Below are 20,524 nucleotides of genomic sequence, written 5' to 3'. Positions count from 1 at the left end.
TGCGCAAAACTCAACAATACCAAGTACCCATCACAATCCCTATCTCTCGCATTACATTATTTGCCTCTCGTTTTCCTCTCCCCCACTTCACCCTTGCTGTTTTATTTGCCCTCTCTTTCCCTTTTGCCTTTTTCTCGTTTGCCTTTTTGTTTGCTTGTGTGTTGGATTACTTGTTGCCATGGCACAAGATAATACCAAATTGTGTGACCTCTCGAATACCAATAATAATGATTTCCTTAGTACTCCGATTGCTCCTCTTAATAATGATGAGTCTTGTGAAATCAATACCGCTTTGCTGAATCTTGTTATGAAAGATCAATTCGCCGGCCTTCCTAGTGAAGATGCCGCTACTCATCTAAACAATTTTGTTGATTTGTGTGATATGCAAAAGAAAAAAGATACGAATAATAATATTGTCAAATTGAAGTTATTTCCGTTTCACTTAGAGATCGTGCTAAAGTTTGGTTTTCATCTTTGCCTAAAAATAGTATTGATTCTTGGAACAAGTGCAAAGATACTTTTATCTCTAAGTATTTTCCTCCCGCCAAGATCATCACTCCTAGGAACGATATTATGAATTTTAAACAACTTGATCATGAGCATGTTGCCCAATCTTGGGAAAGAATGAAATTGATGCTTCACAATTGCCCTACTCATGGTTTAAATTTATGGATGATCATACAAATATTTTATGCCGGATTGAATTTTGCTTCTAGAAATCTTTTAGATTCGGCCACGGGAGGCACGTTTATGGAAATTACATTAGGAGATACTACAAAATTACTTGATAATATTATGGCTAATTATTCTCAATGGCATACCGAAAGATCTTCTAGTAAAAAAGTGCATGCTATAGAAGAAATCAATGTTTTGAGTGAAAAGATGGATGAACTTATGAAGATGTTTGCTACTAAAAATACTTCTCTTGATCCCAATGATATGACTTTATCTACTTTGATGGAGAATAATAATGAATCTATGGATGTAAATTTTGTTGGTAGGAATAGTTTTGGAAATAACGCGTATAGAGGGAATTTTAATCGTAGGCCTTATCCTTGTAATCCTTCTAATAATTATGGAAATCCCTACAGCAACTCTTATGGAAATTTTAATAAGATGCCCTCTTAATTTGAGAGTAGTGTTAAAGAGTTTATGAATTCACAAAAGAATTTTAATGCTTTGCTTGAAGAGAAATTGCTTAAAGTTGATGATTTGGCTAGGAACGTTGATAGAATTTCTCTTGAAATTTATTCTTTAAAGCTTGGATCTATTCCTCCTAAGCATGATATCAATGGGTCCCTCAAAGCCATGAGAATTTCCATTGATGAGTGCAAAGAAAGAACTGCTAGGATGCGTGCTTCCAAAGATGCTTTTATTAAAGCGTGTTCTTCCAATTCCTATGAAAATCAAGATGAAGATCTAAAATTTATTGATGTGTCCCCTATTAAATATTTGCTTTGAAATATGAATCTTGATGAAACTGAATATGATCTTCCTTTACCTAGAAGGCGTTCTAAGAATTCGGAGTTTTTAGACCTTGATGATAAAATTGATGAAAGTGGGATTGAAAGAAATAAAAACCTAGATGTTGCTAAACCCACTATTTTGGATCTCAAGGAATTTAATTATGAAAATTGCTATTTGATTGGTTGTATTTCCTTGTTGCAATCCGTGCTATATTCTCCTCATGCTTATAGTCAAAATAAGGCCTTTACCGAACACATTGTTGATGCCTTGATGCAATCTTATGAAGAAAAACTTGAGTTGAAAGTTTCTATCCCTAGAAAACTCTATGATGAGTGGGAACCTACTATTAAAATGAAAATTAAAGATTATGAGTTTCATGCTTTGTGTGATTTGGGTGCTAGTGTCTCCACTATTCCCAAAACTTTGTGTGATTTGCTAGATTTCCGTGACTTTGAAGATTGCTCCCTAAACTTGCATCTTGCGGATTCCACTATTAAAAAACCTATGGGAAGAATTAATGATGTTATTATTGTTGAAAATAGGAATTATGTGCCCGTATTTTATCGCTCTTGATATAGATTGCAATCCTTCATGTCCTATTATTCTTGGTAGACCTTTCCTTAGAACGATTGGTGCGATTATTGATATGAAGGAAGGGAATATTAGATTCCAATTTCCCTTGAGAAAGGGTATGGAACACTTCCCTAGAAAGAAAATAAAATTACCATACGAATCTATCATGAGAGCCACTTATGGATTGCCTACCAAAGATGGCAAAACCTAGATCTATCCTTGCTTTTATGCCTAGCTAGGGGCGTTAAACGATAGCGCTTGTTGGGAGGCAACCCAATTTTATTTTTTATTTTTTGTTTTTGCTTCTGTTTAGGAATAAATAATCCATATAGCCTCTGGTTAGACGTGGTTTCATGTTTTAATTAGTGTTTGTGCCAAGTAGAACCTATAGGATAACCTACGATGATAGTTGATTTGATTCTGCTGAAAAACAGAAACTTTGCACTCACGAGAAAACATTCAATAAATCACAGAAACGTGCTTTTGCATTGATTATTTTTTATTCTGATCAATAAACAAAATTTACAGTACGTCCTATTTTGGTAGAATTTTTAGAGTACCAGAAGTTTGCGTTAGTTACAGATTGTTACAGACTGTTCTGTTTTTGACAGATTCTGTTTTTCGTGTGTTGTTTGCTTATTTCAATGCATCTATGGCTAATAAATTAGTTTATAAACCATAAGGAAGTTCTAATATGGTAGGTTTAACACCAATATAAATAAATAATGAGTTCATTACAGTACCTTAAAGTAGTCTTTTGTTTTCTTTCACTAACGGAGCTCACGAGATTTCTATTGAGTTTTGTGTTGTGAAGTTTCAAGTTTTGGGTGAATTCTTTTGATGGATTATGGAACAAGGAGTGGCAAGAGACTAAGCTTGGGTATGCCCATGGAACCCCTAAGATATTCCAAGGACACCAAAAATTCAAAGCTTGGGGATGCCCTGGAAGGCATCCCCTCTTTCGTCTACTTCCATCGGTAATTTACTTGAAGCTATATTTTTATTCACCACATGTTATGTGTTTTGCTTGGAGCGTCTTGTATTATTTGCGTCTTTGCTTGTTAGTTTAACACAATCATCCTTTCTGTACACACCTTTTTAGAGAGCCATACATGATTTGGAATTTGCTAGAATACTCTATGTGCTTCACTTATATCTTTTGAGCTTGATAGTTTTGCTCATAGTGCTTCACTTATACCTTTTGAGCGTGATAATTTTTGCTCTAGTACTTCACTTAGATCTTTTAGAGCACGGTGGTGGATTTGTTTTAAAGAAACTATTGATCTCTCATGCTTCACTTATATTATTTTGAGAGTCGTTAATAGCATGGTAATTTGCTTAAAGATAATATACTTGGTATTCAAGATATGTGAAACTTTCTTTTGAGTGCGTTGAATACTAAGATAAGTTTTATGCTTGATAATTGTTTTGAGACATGGAGGTGATAATATCAAAGCAATGCTAGTTGGGGTGATTATGAATTTAAAGAATGCTTGTGTTGAAGTTTGTGATTCCCGTAGCATGCACGTATCGTGAACCGCTTTGTGATGAAGTCGGAGCACAATTTTATTTATTGATTGTCTTCCTTATGAGTGGCGGTCGGGGACGAGCAATGGTCTTTTCCTACCAATCTATCCCCCTAGGAGTATGCGTGTTGTGCTTTGGTTTCTAATGACTTCTAAATTTTTGCAACAAGTGCATGAGTTCTTTTGATTAATGTTGAGTCAATGGATTATACACACCCTTTCACCCTTCCACCATTGCTAGCCTCTCTAATACTGCGCACTTTTTGCCAGTATCATACACCCACCATATACCTTCCTCAAAACAGCCACCATACCTACCTATCATGGCATTTCCATAGCCATTCCGAGATATATTGCCATGCAACTTTCCACCGTTCCGTTTATTATGACACGCTCCATCATTGTCATATTGCTTTTTACATGAACATGTAGTTGACATTGTATTCGTGGCAAGGCCACCTTCATAATTTTCATACATGTCGCTCTTGATTCATTGCATATCTCGGTACACCGCCGGAGGCATTCATATAGAGTCATATTTTGTTCTAAGTATTGAGTTGTAATTATTGAGTTGTAAAAAAAATAAAAGTGTGATGATCATCATTATTAGAGCATTGTCCCAGTGAGGAAAGGATGATGGAGACTATGATTCCCCCATAAGTCGGGATGAGACTCCGGGCGAAAAAAAAGAGGCCATAAAAAAGGGGAGAAAAGTCCCAAATAAAAAAATTGAGAGAAAAAGAGAGAAGGGACAATGCTACTATCCTTTTACCACACTTGTGCTTCAAAGTAGCACCATGATCTTCATGATAGAGATTCTCATATGTTGTCACTTTCATATACTAGTGGGAATTTTTCATTATAGAACTTGGCTTGTATATTCCAATGATGGGCTTCCTCAAAAGTGCCCTAGGTCTTCGTGAGCAAGCAAGTTGGCTGCACACCCACTTAGTTTCTTTTGTTGAGCTTTCATATATTTATAGCTCTAGTGCATCCGTTGCATGGCAATCCCTACTCACTCACATTGATATCTATTAATGGGCATCTCCATAGCCCGTTGATACGCCTAGTTGATGTGAGACTATCTTCTCCTTTTTGTCTTCTCCACAACCACTGTTCTATTCCACATATAGTGCTATGTCCATGGCTCACGCTCATGTGTTGCGTGAAAGTTGAAAAGGTTTGAGATTACTAAAGTATGAAACAATTGCTTGGCTTCTCATCTGGGTTGTGCATGATTAAATACTTTGTGTGATGAAGATAGAGCAACAACCAGACTATATGATTTTGTAGGGATAACTTTTTTAGCCATGCTATTTTGAGAAGACATGATTGCTTTGATTAGTATGCTTGAAGTATTATTACTTTTATGTCAATATGAACTTTTGTCTTGAATCTTCCGGATCTGAATATTCATGCCACAATTAAGAAGATTTACATTGAAATTATGCCAAAGTATCACTCCGCATCAAAAATTCTTTTTTATCATTTACCTACTCGAGGACGAGCAGGAATTAAGCTTGGGGATGCCTGGTACGTCTCCAACGTATCTATAATTTTTGATTGCTCCATGCTACTTTATCTACTGTTTTGGACTATATTGGGCTTTATTTTCCACTTTCATATTATTTTTGGGACTAACCTATTAACCGGAGGCCCAGCCCAGAATTGCTGTTTTTTTTTCCTATTTCAGTGTTTCGAAGAAACAGAATATCAAACGGAGTCCAAACGGAATGAAACCTTCGGGAATGTGATTTTCTCACCGAACGTGATCCAGGAGACTTGGACCCTGCTCCAACGAACAAAAGAGGTGGTCACGAGGGTGGGGGCGCCCCCTACCTCGTGGGCCCCCTGTTGCTCCACCGGCGTACTCCTTCCTCCTATATATACCTACGTACCCCCGACAGATCAAATACGGAGCCAAAAACCTAATTCCACCGCCGCAACTTTCTGTATCTTCGAGATCCCATCTTGGGGCCTGTTCCGGAGCTCCGCCGGAGGAGGCATCTACCATGGAGGGCTTCTACATCAACACCATAGCCTCTCCGATGAAGTGTGAGTAGTTTACTTCAGACCTTCGGGTCCATAGCTAGTATCTAGATGGCTTCTTCTCTCTTTTTGGATCTCAATACAATGTTCTCCCCCTCTCTCGTGGAGATCTATTCGATGTAATCTTCTTTTTGTGGTGTGTTTGTTGAGATCGATGAATTGTGGGTTTATGATCCAGCTTATCTATGAATAATATTTGAATCTTCTCTGAATTATTTTATGTATGATTGAGTTATCTTTGCAAGTCTCTTCGAATTATCCGTTTGGTTTGGCCAACTAGATTGGTAGTTCTTGCAATGGGAGAAGTGTTTAGCTTTGGGTTCAATCTTGCGGTGTCCTTTCCCAGTGACAGCAGGGGCAGCAAGGCACGTATTGTATTGTTGCCATCGAAGATAACAAGATGGGGTTTTTATCATATTGCATGAATTTATCCCTCTACATCATGTCATCTTGCTTAAGGCGTTACTCTGTTTTTAACTTAATACTCTAGATGCATGCTGGATAGCGGTCGATGAGTGGAGTAATAGTAGTAGATGCAGAATCGTTTCGATCTACTTGTCTCAGACGTGATGCCTATACACATGATCATACCTAGATATACTCATAATTATGCTCAATTCTGTCAATTGCTCAACAGTAATTTGTTCACCCACCGTAGAATACCTATGCTCTTGAGAGAAGCCACTAGTGAAACCTATGGCCCCCGGGTCTATTCTCATCATATCAATCTCCATTACTTTATTACTTGCTTTGTTTTTACTTTGCCTTTTACTTTTCACTTTGCATCTCTATATCAAAAATACCAAAAATATTATTTATCATTTTTACCAGATCTCACCCTCGTAAGTGACCGTGAAGGGATTGACAACCCCTAATCGCGTTGGTTGCGAGTAGCTATCATTTTGTGTAGGTACGAGGGACTCATGCGTGATCTCCTAATGGATTGATACCTTGGTTCTCAAAAACTAAGGGAAATACTTACACTACTTTACTGCATCATCCACTCCTCTTCGGGGAAATCCAACGCAGTGCTCAAGAGGTAGCATGCACACATCGGATGGTCAAGCGTGGAAGCGCTTTGATGCAATACATAAGGAAAAAACGGCAGATCCAAGGCATCCTCGAGTCGCCGTCAGCATAGATGGGTTCAATGTGTTTGGTCAGATGGCAGCCCCATACAGCTATCGGCCCGTGTTTGTCATTCCACTCAATCTCCCCCCCGGGCAGATTATGCAAAGAAAGAACATTTTCCTGACGTTGATAATTCCAGGGCCCAACTACCCGGGGATGAATATGAATGTGTACATGCAGCCGCTTAAGGATGAATTGCAAGAAGCTTGGGATAATGGGTTCAAGACATACGACGCCTTTAGCAAAGAGAACTTCATAATGCATGCCTGGTACATGTACTCGACACATGACTTGCCGGCGTATGCGCTATTCGTTGGCTGGTGTGTGCGTGGAAGGTTCCCGTGCCCCACATGAAAGGGAGCTCTTGAGTTTCGTTGGCTGACAGTGGGGCGTAAGTATAGTTGCTTCGACTTTCATAGACAGTTTCTAGATCCTCGCCATAAGTTCAGGAAAGACAAGAAGAACTTCATGAAAGGTAGAGTTGTCAAACACTCTGCACCACCTGCGTTGACAGGCCAACAGACCCTAGATCAGATAAATGCTCTCGAGCCAGATCCAGAGCGTCCAGGGTATTTCAAGGGGTATAATAAGGAACACGCATGGACTCACAAGACATGCTTCTGGGATCTGCCTTACTTCAAAGACCTTCTTGGCCCACACAACATCGATGTGATGCACACTGAAAAGAATATCGCTGAAGCCATTTTTGGTACATTGTTCGGCATAGAGGGGAAGTCAAAGGATAATACTAAGTCTAGAGACGATCTAGAGGAGCTCTATGATAGACCGTTACAAAAGATGCAAGCACTAAAAGGAAAGCGGAACTGGAAGAAGCCAAAGGCATGGTTCAATCTTGGAAGGCCAGCTATGAAGGAAATTATTTTGTGGGTGAAAAAGCAGTTGATGTTCCCTGATGGGTATGCAACAAATTTAAAGAGGGGAGCGAATCTTGATAAATTGAAAATATTTGGTCTAAAAAGTCATGATTGGCACATATGGATAGAGCAGATAATGCCGGTGATGTTGCGTGGCTTCATCCCTGAGGATGAATGGCTAGTACTGGCAGAGCTGAGCTGTTTCTTCTGTGTTCTTTGTGCGAAAGAACTATCGCCTAGCCTCCTAGAAGAAATGGAACAGTTGGTGCCGGAGTTGATCTGCAAGTTAGAGATGATCTTTCCGCCAAGCTTCTTTAATCCAATGCAACACTTGATTTTGCATCTCCCGACCGAGGCACGATTGGGGGGGGGGGGGCGTGCAAAATCATTGGTGCTACTCAATTGAGAGGATGCAGAAGACACTTCGAGCAAAATGTAAAAATAAACATAGAATAGAAGCATCGATGGCCGAGGCATTCATCACTGAGGAGGCGTCAAACTTCGTGACAGCACACTACGAAGCCAAAAATTGTCATTTGCATAATCCGAATTCTCGGTACAATGCTGACGAGCCTAAAAAGGGTCAATCCAACCTCAGCCTATTCAAAGGGAATCTCACACCATCCAGTGCTTGGAAACCAGTATCGTTGGATGTTGAAGAATGGCGGACCATTTCGCTGTATCTCTTTAACAACCCAATAGAAGTGCGGCCGTACATCAAGTAAGATCTTGTTACATTATTTCACAACTTCTAATTTCTTTGAACTGCTCTTACTCCTGGATATTTGATGTAGTTGATACATCGCCATATTCTTGTATGGAACGGTGATCCAAAAGGATTCCGTCGAAGAGTATGAGCTTCTGTCAAAGCAAGGAGGCGAATATCCCGGTTTCATCTCTTGGTTCAAAAAATGGTAATTTCCATTAGACCCTTTCATTTCTTTGGCTAATTTGTGACTAATGCAACAATCCTTTCTTATTAAACTTGTAGGCTAATTCAGAGATTATGGATGCCGAATTGAGACAAGTAGCTAATGGTTTTGACTATAAGGTCCATTCATTTGACAATTACGACATCAACGGGTATCGCTTTCGTACCTATGGCAAAGAGCTATCTATGGCCGACCGAAAGTCTACAAATTGTTGTGTCTCTGCTATCGGTGAAGGAGGTGTCGAGTATTATGGAAGAGTTGAAGCAATTTATGAACTCCACCAAATGTCGCACTCTTTAGATGTTATTGGTTCCAGCCCAGGGAGACTAGAAGGACTCATGAACATATAGGGCTAGTCGAAATCAAACAAAGCACCCATTTGGATGTTCCCGATGTCTATATTATGGCTCAACAGGCAACCCAAGTTTTCTATCTACCGTGGGCCTGTCAAAGTGATCCAAATCTCAATGGTTGGGATGCCGTGTATGAAGTGCCGCCACGTGTTTGACCACCTCCCCCCAATGAAGAGGATTATGAATGTCACATTAACCAAGACACATATGACGAATGAGATTTCTTCCAAGAAACACGTCTTGCCAAAAAAATGTTTCAAGAAACGCTCTACTCCACCCCAGAACATTGAAGTATACAACGATAGTGAATCCGACCCTGAGCCGGAACAAGAAGAGCCGGAAGAAGAAGTTACTGCTGCAGATGACCTGTCAATGCTTGAACCATTACGTAAAGGTGGCCTTCCACATGGTGATGCATTTATTAATGATGATGATGATGCATTTATTAATGATGATGATGCATTTATTAATGATGATGATGAGCACGTCATTAACGATAGTGATTCTTAGGTATTCAAATTTTTATGTTGTACTTTGTATGATTTATATAGTTGGTATGTATAATTTTCTTACTTTGTATGATTGTTTCTTATACATAGTGCCATGGTCTTGATTTCCGCCCCCGTCGGCCCTCGCCCGCTTTATGATTCGGATGTGGTAAATTCTTTTTCATAACTATTTATTGCATTTTGCATTTATTACAATTATGGCCATCAAGTTGACATAGAGATATTTTAATCTAGGAGGTATGTGAACCGGAATTTGAAACCGACCCTCTTGTCGAGAAGTTAAATTTAGTTGAAAAAGAAGATGAGTATTTGAAAGAAAAAATTAAAAGAATTGAAGAAGAGAAGATGGCATTAGAGTTGTATGTTGCCGATGTCATCGATGATCACAAGATGAAGATGAATGCAATGCGCTTGAAGATGGATGCAATGCGTGTGAAGCTTAAGAAGATTAGAAAATATGCCATTGATAATGAGGCTTGGTATCATTATGCCGTTGGATCAATTGTTACCTTAGTTGCGATCTTCATCATATTTGTTGTGATGAGGGTAAGTTTTCTCTAATGTTTTGCTTTACAAATGGAAACTTAGCTTATTTTCCTCCTAAATGGCATAATTACCTAAGTTAGATAAAAAAATGAGCTGTACTTAGCTTACTCAGTTCATTTATGACATACTTAGCATAATTAGGTCAAAAATGGCATGATAATCTTTGTTACCTCCAAAATGATATAGACTTAGCTTATTTTCCTCGAAAATGACATAATAACCTTACTAAGCTCCAAAATGACCTATTTACCTAGCTTAGCTCTAAAATGACCTAGACTTAGCATTTTTACCTAGCTTAGCAATAAAGTGACATTTTTACTTACCTTAGTTAGAAGAAGAAGAAGAAGATAGAGAAGAGGAGAGGAGAAAAAGAAATAGAAGAAAAAAAATATTCTTATTATTATTATTATTATTATTATTATTATTATTATTATTCTAGCTAGTCTTCTTCTTCTTCTTACTTTCATCTTTTAACTTTCTTCTTTCCCTATTTGCATATTTGCTTTAGATGAGGAAGCTTGCATCGATGGAGTCTACTCTTCTCTTTATGCTTCCTTTTTGTTTTGATTTTGTAGGGCAGTTGATAGTGTCCTGGACTAGGGGGTACTCACCACGTCGTCTCCCGATCAGTTAGATTGGGCCGAGGACCCCCATGGCCGTATACTCATGGGCCAGTTCAGACAGTTGCCGCATACAAGGAAGATTCCACAAGACTTGGTGATCAAGACAAGGACTCCTCCCCCACCGGCGTATTCGACTAGGACTCTTGTTATCCTAGGCCTCTGGTACATTATATAAATCGAGGCCAGGCTAGTTGATAGATCATTATGACATTACTCACCATACCTCTAGGGTTTAGACCACAACATATGATCTTGGGGTAGATCAACTCTTGTAACCCCTATACTCATTAAAGTTAATCAAGCAGCATGTAGGGTATTATCTCATCAAGAGAGCCCGAAGCTGGGTAAAATCCCGTGTTCATGTTACCATCGATCCAAAGACGGACAGCTTGGGACCCCTACCCGAGATCTGCCGGACACCGACATTGGTGGTTTCATTGAGAGTTCCCCTGTGTGATCGGCAGAAGGATCAATGGCTCGACTGCAAGTCAACTGGGACGTCGGCTTCTTCGTCACCAGCTCGACTAGTCACCTTGGCTTGACTGAGGACTGCACCCTACCTCTGATCGTCATGTTCGAATGAGGGCCTTCATCAACATCAACTCCGATCTCTATCAAGATCATGGAGGAATCATCCATGGACCTCGGGGGCTCAATGTCAACATTGTCCTCGAGCGACCGTGTTGTTTTTCTGGACAGCAAACTCGTATCCGCCGTCACCACCTCCTCGAGTGTCGCTTAAACGATTGCTTTGGCTGAATTATGCAGAATTAAGTCTACAACAACCCTGCAACATTTCGTCGAGTTCCGATGGAGAAACTTCCGGCAATCTCCGATATACCGGAGCCCTGTTGAACCTGGACGAGAATCCGGATGAGTTTAGAGCGTGGTGTCTAGCATCTAGCTCGGACGTCCTTTGGAAGATCCAACTGTTTATTGGCTACGGAATTCCCATATCTACCACCTGCCAAAACCTGAGCTCGATCCGACCGTCCAAACTCCGGGAACCTTCCGATTAGTGCATCACTTTTCGGATCTGTTTTCTGCGCGAGAACGAATCCGACCCGAGTTCATCTTCTTTATGAACGGGATTTCAGACATCCTTTTTGAAGGAAGTTTTCGTATGGGGTATTGTGTTTTATTCTGAAACACATCCCATTAATATTAAAAGTATTTTTACAATACGATCTTCACCATCGCGCCAGTGTCAAACCGGCCCGACAACATCGCTCCACGACAGCCGACCTGCGCTAGACATGTCGTCGCTTCGTTGAGCCGAGCTCAACTTCTTCGGATCATCATCTCGGCCAGCCGAACAATAGTTCGACATTATGAATGATAAATCGTCACCAACATCACCGCCCCATGGCTTACATGGAGCGGGCACACCGGCATCGCCGCACGGTCACTTCATCAAGCCAGCATTGACCATATCACAAGCAACGACCTGCATCGGCATGGCCGAACTGTTGCTTCATCGAGTCGATGTCCATCACGCCGAACTACTTCAACACCTCGGCTGACACATCTCCTCACCGACCTGCTCCGTCTCCTCGCCTGGACTGGGGGCTTCGTCATCCCTTCATCAACTTACTTCGGAGACTTCGGCGTCACCGGCCGACCAGCTTCATCACATTAGCTGGACCATGGGCTTTGCCTCAGCGAGCCAACCTCTGCCAGCATCGTCATGCCTTTGCTTCATCACCCATCAGGCAATGGGTGTGCAGATCGGGTCCCAATTTTAGGAGTAACCTTTCTTCGGACCGCTACAACAAATAAACCAGGTGCTATTAATCCAGGGAATTTTTGCTCGTTTGGGTTCATTTTTCCCAAGGAATTATTACTCTACTTTGTTCCATCATCTGTACACAGGTCTATCAAATGGTGGCCGCATTAGCGACGATTGCGTGGTGGTTCGGTCTGTTTCCATGCATAGTTCGGCGAACGCCGTATCCGGAACTCGGACCGACCTGTGAATTCGGGCTTTGTCACGCCTTCACTGCGTCACGCCGACGCCCTGCATCGACATTGACCCCGACGCTCAGGCCATATCTCTTTCATTATTTACTTCACTAGTATTAAATAAGTAGAAGAATTTTTTAATATACATTATTATCTTTATTTGTTATTGTTTTTGGTTTGCGCTATTTTATCTATGCAGCCAATTGACTAAGACTGAGCCGCGCTGTCGCCTCCTTCGACCGAATTGTGTTGTCGCCTTGGCGCGCCGACCTGCTCCATTACCGCGGCTGGACTGGGGGCTTCATCTTCTGGGAGTGCCAAACTCTCTGCTCGGACACCTCGGGACCAGCCTAGAGGTTGGAACCTTGTCCCGCATCAATCTCGGACCGCGTCATCAATGCCGAACATATCAACTAGCTAAGTCGCTTTCATGCTCAGAAACTTTTAGTTTTAAATTTTTTTCGGTTCGACCAAGCTTTAGCCTTTTTTGGCAAAAAGTTGTTTGTGAAAAAAATTCCTTGTCATAACTTTGTTTGTCACACACAAATGCAAATACCTCGTGAACTTGGGGGCTTCCTTTATGAAGCTTTTCCTCTTGCATATGATTATACTTGTACGGCTTCGTTCCTTGTTCGTGTATTACACCACAATATGCACCATATTGACTTAAGTTGTTCCGCAAGCTGGGTTGCCTGGCTCCTATGCTTACCCCTATGCTCCCGATTGTTCGGCTAGGGAGTAATGGGAGCACCTCTACGATTGTCACGACCGGGTCATCCAAGCTCTGACCTCAGACTGGGTGAAGCCGAAAGCTAGTGCTCTTATTTTTTTCAATCATGGTCGGCACACAACAGAACTCATGAGTACAAAAAATCTATTGCACAAGTCTCATAATAACAATGAGCAACCGAAGAAAGGTATCGGGGGGGGGGGGGTACTATTTTCTTCGAAGATGCTTCTTACACTTCATTAGTAATATAGCATAAGTTCCCTGAGCGTGGTTCGTCTGTTACAGCCTTATGGTCTGATTGCCTGGTTATCGGAAACACCGTCAATATTCTCGACAGGTGGAGTACATAACACTTTTCAGTCCTTGACCGAAGAGGGAGAATCCGACGGTCGGTTAAGATGCGTTTAAAGTTTGGGTGAACACATATATGATATAAGTACTTCGGTACACACAATCATTATAACATAAACTTCTTTTACCCAAGTCACTCGGGGGCTCTTAAATTTTATGTGAGCTGTTTTATAATAAGTGTTCTTCTTCCTAGTCGTTGCAAAGTCTTTTTTCTATCACTCCTTTTTTCGATGAGAGTGTGTGGTTAATAGCTGGGGAGCCTAATTTCTGTCACATCCCTAGCTTCTGGTTTGCTCTGAGCTAGCTAGTCATGTGTTGCATCATGTTTAAATTTCAGTAAAACCTGAAATGGGGATTGTTTAAACCCTAGCATCAAATGAATTCAAATAGGCTCAAAATAAAATCTTTTTCAATAACCCAAAATGCCCTCTGGAAATGTTCATGATTTCTGGTAAAGGTGAAAATCTCTAACAAAAATGAATCACATATTTTTAGGTCATTCTGGATTTTTGAATTAAATCATTACTTATTTGCATTTGGGCATAATACTATAAAATATTTTAAATGCTCAAATAATCATAAACTAAAATGTTTACTGTTGGATATATTCTATACAGTAGCCATGATTAGTTTCATGATTTTTGGATCAGTTTAAGTATTTTTCATAAAGCCACAAAGACTACAGAATAATAGAAAACAAAACATAGAAATAAGAGAGAAAGAGGAAGGCACCGTGTATAGGCATAAAGCCACAAAGATTATCATGGGAATTGCACACCATGCTATGAAATCTTGGTGCAGTGATACTTCTCGCCATCATTATTCATTCCTCGGTCCCCGTGTTGTTGAACCGGAATGCCGACAAGTGAATCGTGATGTGTGAAATCAATACTCCTAGCAACCTTGTTGCTTGGTAGTAAATGGACAATATTCTCATTCTTAGCATGTTGGTTATTGAATCATCATTCTAAGATAGATTGTGCTGCCTAGTCCTTATTTCCTGGTGCACTCTTTGATTGATGAGTTAGGATTTTGTCAAATCCTCGCTCATTTGATCATATCGTCTTCCCCTGAAAAGCAAGATTGTTCTCGAGCTTAGTGACATATCAGTGGTTCGTGATTTTCTGTATATCTTCTCGGAAGTATTACCAGGTTGTCACCTGACCGCTATGTTGAGTTCGTGATCATGTTGGTTTTCCTCCAAACCACCCATTCTCCAAGAATCTGTGTTGGATACCCCTAAGCTAGTTGTTTAAGCTGAACAACAACTTGGAGAGTTGGAAGATAAAAGCTTGTCCGACTTAGTTCATTTTAAGGGATATCTTTGTGTTGTGTGTGTGTTGAAGAAAGATGATATCTTCACCAATTGGTCCTCGTGATCAATTGTTGGATTTATTGCCTTGTCAAAACTTGATTTGAGTGTGGGCTATCGTCAAATCAAATCAGAACCAACGATGTTTGTAATGTTGTCTTACTCGCGGTTGTCGAGCATACATCATTATATCTTTTGGGTTTGACCAATGCTATTACCTTGTTCACATAGTTATGGAATTCCATCTATATGGAAATCTTGATAAATTGTTGTTGAGCCCATTGACAACATTTTTCATCATCTCCATGATTCATGTCGAACATCCAGCTAGTGTTGGAAACTTCTAAAAAGCATTATCTTCATGTCCCGCTCATGAAGCGTATGCCCGGATGAAAGAAGTGACTTCCTCTAATTCACGTGCATTTGATGTAAGTTGCCGCCGTGAATTCGAGAAAGTTTGTTTTTGCTCCTCTGGAATCATCCCAAGTCAGTCATGCATGTGCGAAGTATTCTATGGTCTGATAGACTGATCATCTTCATTCCATATGTATCCCCTAGCACACCAAGCCACTGATTGATTTGTTCAAGGATAATAAGTTCTACGTGCTAGTCCTGAAGGTACCAGACGGATTTGTACAAGATTCCATTATCCTCGAAGATGGTTCCCAACCAGAACTCGGTAGTGTTTTATTGTAAGACTACCATGTGATCATGCTTGTCTGGGACAACGTGTTCACATGTTTGTAGCAGAACCAGCTCATGCCTTGGAGTTTGCTATCGTAGTTCATTTCCCGAGAATCTCGCAATGTCATCTCGTCGATTTGTGTTGCAAACTTTCATTTTTCTTTCTAGATTTGATGAGTCTGGAATATCCTGACACCAACCAGATCTGAATCTCAGGCAGATATGATGGTTGGAACATTTCCCAAGAGCTACAATATTGGTCTCTCTATAACCGGTAAAGTGGATGTCGTGGCCAACACACCCAGCTGGAAGATCTGCTATTGCAATATCTTGATTGAAGAAGTTGGCCACCTCCCCATAAGGACTTCGTAGGATTTACCCCCTAGTTGTGCCTTATGATTTTTGTGTTCCCGAAGTCCGACCTTTTACTTGATGTTCTAGATATAAAACCATAATTATCTATGGATTACGCTAGCACATCAAGGGGAACATTAGAAGCGGAGTGCTAAATGTCTCTCGGTCGATCATCCAGATTTTGTCCCCTTGGCCCTGCCAAGGTGAAATTTGAGAAGGTGTTATCTTCCTTTGCATCTGCATCTTCTACCGGCATTCATCATGGTAGTACGTTGTGTTGCCAGGATCCTTGATACGGATATTGGTAATACCTTGATGAATATGGAAGTGCTCAAGTTCTTGAGAGCACGCGCAAGCTCTAGGTGTTATCATCGGCACTAACTGGGATTGCTCTCAGTTTCCTCAGTTATGCTATAATTTTTCAAACAGTGGACTCACTCTCTACTGTTGAGCTTCTCGTCAGTTATTAAAATCATCCGTTGCGATGTCTTCAACAAGGTAATCCACATCATCCATTCTAATCCAAGCATGCCATTCTACCGACCCCCTCCAAACGATCGCTTGAGAATTGCCTTAGGCTGGTATAAAGATTTTCAATGATCTCTGAATCAAAGGTAATTCTTTTTGCCACTTAAGGTAATAATCTACGAATCACCCTCCTCCAGGATGTTCCGTTGTGGCATCATGGCAACTCAACTCCTCGCTACGTTGACAACCGTTCACTACCTTCTTAGGTGTGGAATTATTGCCTACCTAGTGACCCTTCATCATCTGTTCCACTCCATCCCTCCAGATGTGTGCTTCATGTCTCAGCTTGAGAGATGTTGCTATGACTCACTCTGTGAGTTGATCCTAAGTTGATTGATCTTCGAGAAGATCGATTCTTCTGGAATTGTCCCTTTCCTCTTGTTGTCATGTTAGATGGAGATCTCAGAGCAAGACGTCGAGACAAAGATGGTGATCGAATCAACGTTCTCATAAAGTGCACCTTGGATCATGAAGATTGTGTTAGTTTGCGTCCCCCCATCATCTTACCCTACGCTTGAATCTCGAGACGAGATTCTTGTTTAGTGGGGGTGAGTTGTCACATCCCTAGCTTCTGGTTTGCTCTGAGCTAGCTAGTCATGTGTTGCATCATGTTTAAATTTCAGTTAAACCTGAAATGGGGATTGTTTAAACCCTAGCATCAAATGAATTCAAATAGGCTCAAAATAAAATCTTTTTCAATAACCCGAAATGCCCTCTGGAAATGTTCATGATTTCTAGTAAAGGTGAAAATCTCTGCCAAAAATGATGCACATATTTTTAGGTCATTCTGGATTTTTGAATTAAATCATTACTTATTTGCATTTGGGCATTTAAATACTATAAAATATTTTAAATGCTCAAATAATCATAAACTAAAATGTTTACTGTTGGATATATTCTATATAGTAGCCATGATTAGTTTCATGATTTTTGGATCTGTTTAAGTATTTTTCATAAAGCCACAAAGACTACAGAATAATAGAAAACAAAAAAATAGAAATAAGAGAGAAAGAGGAAGGCTTACCTGGCGCCACCCAGCAGGCCCACCTGCCGGCCCAGCCCAGCCACCGCACCAGCGAGCTGCTTGGCTTGGCCAGGCATGCAGGCAGCTGCTCGGCGGCGAGCACAGCATGCGTGCCACGCAGCTGCCCGCCGCCTCGCTGCTCCCCTCGTCCAGCTACTGACGTGGGACAAACCCACTCCCTCTCCCCGACCTCGCAGACACTCGCCCTTTCCTCTGGCTCCTCTCTCCCGCCCTTCCCGACGTCGCCCGAGACGTCACCGTCGCCGCCGCTCGCCGCAGCCGCGTCCAACGCCGTCCCCGCGCCATCTCACCGTGTCCGGACGGTTTGTCGGCGTCGACTACGTCGACTAGCCAAGCCACACGACGCCGGAGCCCCTGCGTCATCCCCGCCATCGTCGTCTTCAACCTGCGGCCGCCGAGATCGCCTCCGCCGCCCCGTTTGCTCCGGTCATCCCCCGAGCTCGCCGTCCACCCCACGACGATCACCGTGAGCTTCTTCCTATCCTCCCCCTCTCCGTTCGCTCTGCCGCGCACCGTAGCGACCACACCGCACTCACCCGGACGCGCCGCCGCCCGCACTCGTCGCCGGTGATGCTCCGGTGACCATTTGGTCCCGGGCATGCGCCCAACGCGCTCCCCGCATCGCGTAGAGCCTCCGTGGCACCTCGCCGCACTCGTTTGTGCACCGCAGCCCCATCCCCACTTGCACCCGAGCTTCGGCCGCTGCCGAGCTCATCGCCGGCACCACTCCGGCCACTCCTCGGCCGCGCCACCACCACAGTTGGATGCGGACGAGCGTCCACATCCCGTAGCTGTGCTTCGCGCGCCAAACGGCGCCTTGTGGGAAAATCCCGCAGCACGCCGCCGCCTCTGGCCTCGTCTGCGGCTAACCGCCGGCAGGTTTGACCCGCTGACCCAGTTTGACCCCGGGTGGGCCCAGTTTGACCCCTCTGGGTCAATGACAAATGGGACCCGCCTGCTAATTAAGTTAGGATTAGGACTAACTAAAAATTAGTTAGACTAATAACACTGACATGCGGAACCCCACTGGTCAGGTTTGACCCGGGGCAGCTCTGTTGACCGGCTGACGTCACACTGACGTCATGCTGACGCAATTAATCTTTTTCTGGAATAAAGATAATCCAGGAAATTCGAGAAAATGATCTAAACTTCTAAAATTCATAGAAATTCAATCGTAACTCCAAATTAAATAATTTATATATGAAAAATGATCAGAAAAATCCAATCTATCCATCTGTACCATTTTCATGCATGTTAGAACAACTTATGACTACTGTTTAGGACAATTCAATCAAATGGCATTTAAAACATCACATATGGAGTTTGAATTTGAATCGTTGATTCAAACCAACTTCATTTAACTTGTTGCTAGTTGCATTAGCTCAAACCACAGCATATTGCCATGTCATGATCATGCATCATATTGTGCATTGCATTGATTGTGTTATTCCTTGTTTGCCAGTGTTTGTCCCCTCTCAGTAGACGACGTACCGACGATGAGTTCGTTGACACCGATGAAGAGCTATACTATCTTCTGAAGTGCCAGGCAAGCAAAACCCCCTTGTTCATTCCGATACAATCCCACTCTCTCGCTCCTACTCTCTTTTACTGCATTAGGACAACAACGACATATCTGTTACTTGCTGCGGTAGCTGAACCCCTTTATCCTTTGCATGACTTGTCATTGCCACAGTAAATAGATGAAACCCACTAGCATGAGTAGGAGTTGTTTGAGCCCTGTTGTGCCTACTCATTCATGTTTGTTTGTCATGCCTGCTACTGCTTAGAGTTGAGTTAGGTCTGATTCATCGGGGATGAATCAGAGGTGTGTGAACATGTCCTACTGTTGAGAGCTAAGTGTGTGAACACGATTTGGTAAAGGTAGTGGTGAGAGGCCATGTAGGAGTACATGGTGGGTTGTCTCATTGCAGCCGTCCTCAGGAACTGAGTTCTGTGTTTGTGATCCATGAACATCTACTACCACACATTGGGATCCTTAATTGACTCTCTCGACTTATTAATCAACTTGATCTCTGTCCAGGAGTTGCAACTAGTTTCTGGTGTTTGTAGGTAGTGTTAGTAGTCTACCAAGTGGCACCCAGTACAGGTGGGCTTGGGACAGACTAGGCACAGTGGCACGGTGTACCAAGTGGCACCCGGATGGTGGGCTTGGGAACCCTGCTCACATTGTTTGGGGCCGTGAGCGACACCCCAGCCGGGTCTCCTTGCGGATGGAACCCGAATAGGCGATAAACCTGGACGAGAGACTTGTGTGGTTAGTCAGGTCGTGGCCGACACCCTCGCTGGGCTTGCGCTTGAAGGTTGCCGAGTACATGTCGTGTAAACGGCGGTAAGTGGTGAGAGCGTGTGTGAAGAAGTACACCCCTGCAGGGTTAATATGATCTATTCGAATAGCCATGTCTGCGGTAAAGGACTTCTGGGTTGCCTGTACAGTTCATAGACAAGTGAAAGTGGATACTCTAAAATACGCAAGATAAGAGTGAGTGCTATGGATGGCGTTCTCGTAGGGAGACGGGAGCGGATCCATAGTGGTGTATTGATATGGTGAATATGTGGACTCGTGTACGCCACCTCAAAAGAATTACTTGCAGTCGTAGTTCAGGTTAGCCACCGAGTCAAAGCTGGCTTGCTGCAGTTAAACTCCACCACCCCCTTTGTTGATAATGATGCATATGTAGTTAGTTCTGATGTAAGTCTTGCTGGGTACATTTGTACTCACGTTGCTTAATTTATGTTTTTGCAGAGAGACTTCAGTCTCACTAGTAGTTCCGCGTGGACTTCGACGTTTAGCTTGTTACCTCAGCTACGATCTTGTGCCCTCGGCAGGATCTGGTAGATAGTCAGGCTTCTCAGCCTTTTTCATTTGTAGATGTCTGTACTCAGACATGTTAAGCTTCCGTTTGTGCTTTGACTTGTATGCTCTGAATGTTGGGTCGTGAGACCCATGTTTGTA

Source organism: Triticum aestivum, chromosome 4B (assembly GCF_018294505.1).
Source record: "Triticum aestivum cultivar Chinese Spring chromosome 4B, IWGSC CS RefSeq v2.1, whole genome shotgun sequence".
Lineage (NCBI taxonomy): Eukaryota > Viridiplantae > Streptophyta > Magnoliopsida > Poales > Poaceae > Triticum > Triticum aestivum.
The sequence above is the reverse complement of the archived record's forward strand: the minus strand, read 5'-3'. Positions refer to the sequence as shown.